Source organism: Papaver somniferum, chromosome 9 (assembly GCF_003573695.1).
Source record: "Papaver somniferum cultivar HN1 chromosome 9, ASM357369v1, whole genome shotgun sequence".
Lineage (NCBI taxonomy): Eukaryota > Viridiplantae > Streptophyta > Magnoliopsida > Ranunculales > Papaveraceae > Papaver > Papaver somniferum.
The window spans coordinates 156,505,496-156,513,687 of NC_039366.1; the positions used below are offsets into that span (position 1 = coordinate 156,505,496).

The 8,192-nt window shown below is 36.9% G+C and overlaps 1 pseudogene; it reads left to right on the top strand.

Moving 5' to 3' along the window:
* LOC113312759 overlaps window positions 1-7,807 on the top strand; it is a 42,180-nt pseudogene extending 34,373 nt beyond the window's left edge.
* Window positions 7,808-8,192: the final 385 nt, after the last annotated feature.

Here is an 8,192-nt window from a genome sequence, read left to right on the forward strand (position 1 = left end):
GGTTTTGGACTTATACACAAATGTGAGAACACACTATATGCTTATACCCAAAGATGGTTACATGATTCGAAGCTCTTTATTTCAATCATTGAAACATTCTTAGAGGATGACAATACCCGTTTTCACGCACTATTAGCATCAAAGAAATTTTCAAGATATTGAAATAATCATTATCAAAACATTCCAAGTCTACACCAAATGATTGTATCGCATAGACCATGTAAGATGTTACTCGGCAATTTTCACATGATATAAGATGAACTTGGTCGAAGCGAAAGCTTTCCAGTACATATTTCGAGAAATATGTAAGCCAGTTAAACTCAGCTCGAAATCTCAAATGTGTATATATAAAACTATATCGTAATACGACTTATGTCTCAATATAGGAGATAAAGTAGAAATAGACTTTCCAAGTGATAGATGAGTTCAAGTCTCCACATACCTTTTGTCGATGAAGTTCCACAAGCTCCCCTTAGTAGTTCTTCGTCTTCAAATGATGAACACCGTGAAAATTAAGCTCAACTACACAATCTATGTCCTAGTCCGAGACATCTATAAATAGGCTTGAAATCAAGACTTATAGTTTTGATCACAACATTGACAAAGATGCTTGAGATAGCAACGCATGCGAGTTCGACCGAGCAGTGCTCTAACAATCTCCCCCATTGTCAATTTTAGTGACAAAACTATCAATACATATGGATTACAAAATAAATAAAAATTGTAGCTTCTCATCCAAATGCTTGATCTCCTTGGCATCTTCAACACGACTCAAAAACTTCGTCACTTCCAAGTACTCCATGATCCTAAACGTTTTCAACTCAGCATGATAGTTGTTGAAGATCCGTAGTGATAACAATGAGAAAACAAATGCTCTCAATCATCGTTATACAGTGTCATAGTATTATTACACAGCATCAAAGTTCAATTGTATAACAACTTTGACAACAGTACTATGGTGATATGTATCACTCCCCCTTAGTCAATACTTCATCTCAACATGAAAACCACTCCCGCTTACATAATGATCCGTAAACCATATGTATTTATAGTATGAAACTACACATTAATTTTCCCCCTTTTTGTCAATATAAATTGGCAAAGGTACAAAAACTAGTGGGATCCTCATGAAATTTTCATAGAGTACTTCATGACCAAAAGAGAATAGCATACCAACTAATTTAGATGCAATCATAAAGCCGAAGCTAAATGCATTTATCAAGGAGTTTTTGAAGATACAAGATATCCACTATAATATTCCACATCAGCACCCCCCTCAAAGATTTGGTAATTAAGTACAAGTTCAAAAAGAACTCCCCCCTATATAATGCCATTCCCGAAAGAACAACAAAGGCGTCCTTGCTTTTACAAGAAAGGAAGGGTTTCTTTGGATAAAACCAAATCACATGAAAACATGAATTTGTATCCAAAAAATTCAATTGAAATAACCACAAGAGAACCCGTGATTAGTTCAATTGGAATATACAACTAAATTAAACACAAAAAGTGATCAGTTCAATTGGCCATGCTCGACATAAGAGAACTTACGGAGCAACACAGTATATGCACAAAAATTGTGGATCGGAGATCGACCAATACTGCGGAATACACAAGGATTTATTCTATTTTCCATCACTATTTGCTCAATGACATACAATAGACATAATCCTTGTAAACAAAAGTTTTATCCTTTCTTCCATCAAATAATGACATAAAAGGCTTTAACTTTTGTAAGTCAAAGTTCATTATATCTTTTATCAACAATTTCATACCGACATAATAGAGATAACTTTTGAACAAGTATGGGACAGTCACAGGTTCACGGACGTAAACAACATATCTCATAACAATTTGCAATATATGAAACCATAAAGATTAATACTGCAAGAATCACATTCCAAAAACCTTAGAATTTAAATAAATAAATCTAAATTATTGCAAGATGAAAACATTTGGTAATAGGTATGTGTAATCAAAATAATTTCTATTCCAAACTCTAGTAATCCTTCTCAAAAACAATAATTAATTCTCCTAAGAAGTTTCCTAGGCATCAAGACAAACTCGTAATGCACATATAAGATGATTCGTCCTTACAGGGTAGAATCAATCTTTTTCGCACGGATTTACACCAAGAATATCTACTGAAGGCGTATAAAAATATTTTCAAAGAAGAACATACAAAGCCATTAATGACCATGCACCATAGTTCACACAGGATGATTGTGAACATTCAAGAATCCCATAGCAATGCGTACTACTGCCCATTCTTGAACTTCCTTCTTTGTGATTCACCAACACCATTCTTGTAAAAGCTACAAATGAGCTGAGAAGAGTGGTACTCCAAGAATCCAAGTGCCCAAGTCCAAGAGAAGTGGACGAAACGGAGCAAAACACTCAAAAACAAGAGACAGGACAATTACCAGTCTTAACTCTTCCAAATTCAAGAATTCTCATCTCCATTTTGAAGAGAATTCAAATAGAAAGAGAATGAAAAAAGAATGAGGTCATTCCGAGTTTGGACAAAGAAGATACGGCCAAAACAGGTTTACCGAATATCGACGTCTACGGGCAAGTATGCATACGGGTATGCAAACGAATTTTCATGACCTGGGGTAGTATGCAAATGGGTATGCGTACTAAAACCCCTGGATTTTGATTTTAAACGATAGTATGCGTACTTGGTATGACTACTATGAAGTCCAAACATCCCGAACTACTATTTTCATACCTAAACATTTAGAAGCCATAAACACAGATCAAGTTAGGTAGAAATGAACGATAAGCAAAGTACACGGATCATTATAAGTACTTTAATCAAATAAAAACACAAATATTGCTCAAGTTTATAGACATACCTTTTTAGAAGAATCCAATCGAATTCTACAGCCTTACCGGACATAATATGTCTTCCCCAGTTCTCGTGCTTCCCTCACCATATACATAGCAAGGCATTCCTTGGTGAGGTTGCACTTACAACACACTAAAGTTGTGTTGAGGTGAAAAATGTCTTGCTCACCACAAGTGACTTTTGGATTATCATGAAAGAGATCGTTTTTAGAACCTTTCACATCCAAATCCATCTTTCCAAAGAACTTCATAGTCATGGAATTTTCTGGGAGATCATTCCTTTCCACACTCAAAACATCATTGACTTTCTTTGGTATCCACTTCTGAGTGCGTTTAGGAACAACTGGAACCTTATTCCCATTACTCTCTTCTAGAATTCTCGGAAGAGAATTGGATTGACTACTCAACTCGAAATCTCAAATGTGTATATAGAAAACTATATCGTAATACGACTTATGTCTCAATATAGGATATAGAGTAGAAGTAGACTTTCCAAGTGATAGATGAGTTCAAGTCTCCACATACCTTTTGTCGATGAAGTTCCACAAGATCCCCTTAGTAGTTCTTCGTCTTCAAATGTTGAACGCCGTGAAAACTAATATCAACTACACAATCTACGTCCTAGTCCGAGACATCTATAAATAGGCTAGAAATCAAGACTTATAGTTTTAATCACTAACATTGACAAACATGCTTGAGATAGCAACGCATGCGAGTTCGACCGAGCAGTGCTCTAAGAAAGATTTTTTTTTATTTATTTTTGTATCTCGTGATTTGTACACACATCTTAATCGGTTGGGATCCGAATAAATCTTGTTTATCTATGACAGACTTGTGATTATATAGTTGATTAGATCGACATCTCTTTCTAGTTCTCTTTGAGATATATTTAGATTGATTGCAAATCTGGATCTGATTACTTCGGTAATAAGGATCTTAATTGATCTAAACCAGACAAAGGAGTTTACTTGTTTAAACGAAAGATCCTTTGTCGTACTCGACGAATCTTTATTTTAAAGATTGAATAAAGTTGTTACCAAACAACTTTGTTCCTTTACTGTTTGGAAGACGATCAAAAGGAGTTGAGTGCTTAAGACTTTACATCGGTAAAGCAAGACCAGACGTTCGTAGACGCAAGGATACTGAGAGAACTAGGTAACTTGGGTAGATTACTTGGTCTCAACTATACGAAGTTGACTTTGTACTTTGTGTAGCGGCTTAATTATGAGAGTACTCAAAACTGGACTAGGTCCCGGGATTTTTCTGCATTTGCAGTTTCCTCGTTAACAAAATCTTGTTGCGTCATTTACTTTTAATTTCCGCAATTATGATTGTTTTATTATACTTAAATCTAAAAATACACTTGTACGTTAATCCTAATCACTTGATGTTTATCCTATAGTAAATCGGTTTTGAACCGTAATTATTATCAAGTGAATACCTAGTTGTTGTATTGTATTGTCTTTGTCCGTAGACGATTACACTTGGTATCAGACTTATAGGTTTAAACGATAAACATGGTGTATTTGGGCACCCTCGTCATTTCAAAACTCAAACTCCAAGTCGTGTCACCAAGACTCTGTGTTTTCTCCTAAACTCGACCCATATATATGCTCTCTTCTCATTCAATCCATCCCATACCGTGCTCAACTCCATCTTGTCTCTACTACATCACCGATGAAAGCACACATCATCAGTCAATCAAACTCAACCCCAAGCTAACCACTTCCATCGAGTTCATCTCCTTCCTTCCAATGAGTTCGTGGCAACAATCTTTATAATTAAGCGACTACAGCTCAGCCTCACGACCAACAATACCTGCCAACATCGGGATCATCTCTGATATAGTAGCATCTCCTGGATGCTTACTTTCCTGACTTCTAAAACACTTCCCATCATATTTTCGATCAACTCCATCAACAATGGCAACAACTATTGGAACCCAAACTCGGGCCTTCTCTATTAAAACAACAACAACTTGATAGACACATTTATACGTATGATTTGTCTCAATTTTATATATTGTTAGTGCTTAATTTTGTACTTATCATGATGTTTTATGTGTGTAAATATTTTTGGTAAAAAACGTTTTAGGAGGCCTGAAAAGGTACTAAAGACACCCCAATTTTGGATAAGGGCACCTCAAAACTAAGTGAGTTGTCATCATACATAGAGTGGGATGAGAGTCTGGGTCCCAGCACACACCGTTGATTCGGATATTATTCCAAAGCTGAACGGTGTGGATGTAACCATCAATGAAAAGAAAAGAAAACGCGCGAAAAGATAAAGAAGTTAGAGGGTGAACCAGAGAAATAGAGAAGAAGAAGAAGAAACTGGGCTCAACATTATTAACCTTCTCCCCATCATTCATAATTTCACCATCTTCCTCTAAAATACGCCATTGTGTAATACCTCCTAAACGTCACTCATCTTTTTCATCTTCTTCTACTGCTAGTGCCACTATTTCCTCGCATTCTCATAGAACTCATATACCATCTCATGTATATACACACCCATCTGCTATTCTTCTTGAAATTTGTTCAAACATGAAAGAACTTAATCAAATCCTTCCTCTAATAATAAAAAACGGGTTTTACCAGGAACATTTATTCCAAACGAAATTAGTTAGTTTATTCTCTAAATTCGGTAGATTACGTGAAGCTCGAGTGATTTTTGATCCAATCGAAAATAAAGTGGATCCTCTTTATCATACAATTTTAAAGGGTCATGTTAAAAATTCTTCACTTGAAAAGACTGTATCATTCTTCGCTAAAATGTTATGTGATGATATTCGTCCTGTTGTTTATAATTTTACTTATTTGTTGAAGATTTGTGGAGATAAATCTGATCTTAGAATGGGTAAAATGGTTCATTCTCAGTTGATTTGTAATGGGTTTAGTACAAATGTTTACTCTATGACAGCAGTTGTTAACATGTATGCAAAGTGTCATCACATTGACGATGCTTGGAAGATGTTTGAGAGAATGCCTAACAGAGATTTAGTTTCCTGGAATACTATTATTGCTGGGTACGCTCAAAATGGGTTTTCAAGGAAGGCTTTGGAGTTAGTTTTGAGGATGCAAGAAGATGGGAATTCGCCTGATTTGGTTACAGTTGTTACAGTTTTACCTGCTTGTGGGGATATCAAGTCCTCAAGAATTGGTAAATCGATTCATGGGATGTTATAAGAGCTGGTTTTTGGTCGTTAGTAAATGTTTCAACTGCACTTATGAACATGTATTCAAAATGTGGGTTGATAGGGAAAACTAGATTAGTTTTCGACAGGATGAGAACGAGAAATGTAGTTTCTTGGAATTCTATGATTGATGGATTTGCTGAGAGTGGAGATTCGGAAGCAGCTATTCTGATCTTTAAGAAGATGATGAAGGAAGGTGTGGAACCAACTGATGTTACTATTATGGGAGCATTACATGCTTGTGCTGATATGGGGGATCTAGAACAAGGGAGAACTGTTCATGAACTATCTAATAGAGTCGGGCTGACTTCAAATGTTTCAGTGACAAACTCTTTGATTGCGATGTATTCCAAATGTAAGAGTGTAGACTTAGCTGCTGAGCTGTTTCGGAAGTCAAAGAAGAAAACTCTTGTTTCCTGGAACACTATGATCTTAGGTTATGCACAAAATGGACGAGTAAGTGAGGCCCTTGATCTCTTCCGCAAAATGGATCAGGAAAACGTAAAACCAGATTCGTTTACGATGGTGAGTGTAATTGCTGGCCTTGCAGATTTGTCGGTTTTACGTAAAGCTAAGTGGATTCATGGACTTATTGTTAGATCTCACTTCGACAAAAATATTTTCGTCATGACCGCTTTAGTAGATATGTATGCCAAGTGTGGGGGTGTTCACACGGCAAGGAAACTATTCAACATGATGGAAGACCGTCATGTTATGACATGGAATTCAATGATAGATGGGTATGGGACCCATGGTCTCGGAAAAGAAGCCGTGGAACTCTTGGAAGAAATGCAACACAGTGTAGTCAAACCAAACAATGTGACCTTTCTCTGTGTTCTTTCAGCATGTAGCCACTCTGGTTTGGTGGATGAAGGTTGTAAATTCTTCACCAGCATGAAGCAAGATTATGGGTTGGAGCCAGCAAATGATCACTGTGGAGCCATGGTTGACCTTCTTGGCCGTGCGGGACGGCTTAAAGAAGCTTGGGATTTCATCGAGAAGATGCGTACTAAACCAGGGATTAGTGTGTTTGGTGCCATGTTGGGAGCTTGCAAGATTCACAAAAATGTTGAGTTAGCAGAGAAAGCAGCAGGGAGATTGTTTGAACTGGACCCTGAAGAAGGTGGGTACCATGTTTTATTAGCGAATATCTATTCTGATGCTTCAATGTGGGAAAACGTAGCTAATGTGCGAAAAATGATGAGCAAGAAAGGGCTTCAAAAGACACCAGGTATAAGTTTGATTGAGTTGAGAAATGAAATCCACACATTTTATTCTGGCAGTACGAGTCACCCGCAGTGCGAAAAGATATATGCCAGGCTAGAGAAATTAGTCGACCAGATTAAAAAAGCTGGCTATGTACCTAATACGAATTCCATACATGATGTCGAAGATAATGTGAAGAAACAACTTGTCAACACCCATAGCGAGAAACTTGCTATTTCTTTTGGGCTTATAAACACCAATCCAGGAACCACCATCCACATCCGGAAGAACCTTCGTGTATGCGGTGACTGCCATTGCCATAACGCCACTAAGTATATCTCCTTAGTAACAGGAAGAGAAATCATAGTGAGGGATATGCACCGGTTTCACCACTTTAAGAATGGAAGTTGTTCATGCGGGGATTATTGGTAAATCGATCTTTTTTGCATAGCTGGTGATATTGTTTCTTTTCATGTTGGTAGATTTTGATCGAGTTGGTGCTTTTTGGATACATATGTACTGATAAATGAGTGCATTCTTTGAAGATTATTAACTAATAAAACGACTCTCAAGGAATAACTGTAACATTTAACAAAAAGCAAGTCTCTATTAGGTTGTCAGTGGTCTGCAAAAAAATAAAATGTACATGCGTCTGCCGGGAGTAGACCCCGGGTCTATTGCTTGGAAGGCAATTATCCTAACCGTTGGAGTACAAACGCTTATTGGTTGGACAAGGCTACATGTTTGACTACGACATTGCATCAGTAAGACGGCGAGAAGTCGGAAACAGCCGAGTGCAGTTTCGTGGACAGTGTTTGAACTGAAGGATGTCGATTAAATACCTAATAAATATTGTTAGAGATTTAAATCGAGTTGTAATAAATTTGAAGTAAAATTCGCATCTAATAGAGTCGAATCAGATTTTTTAAGTGTATAATAAGAA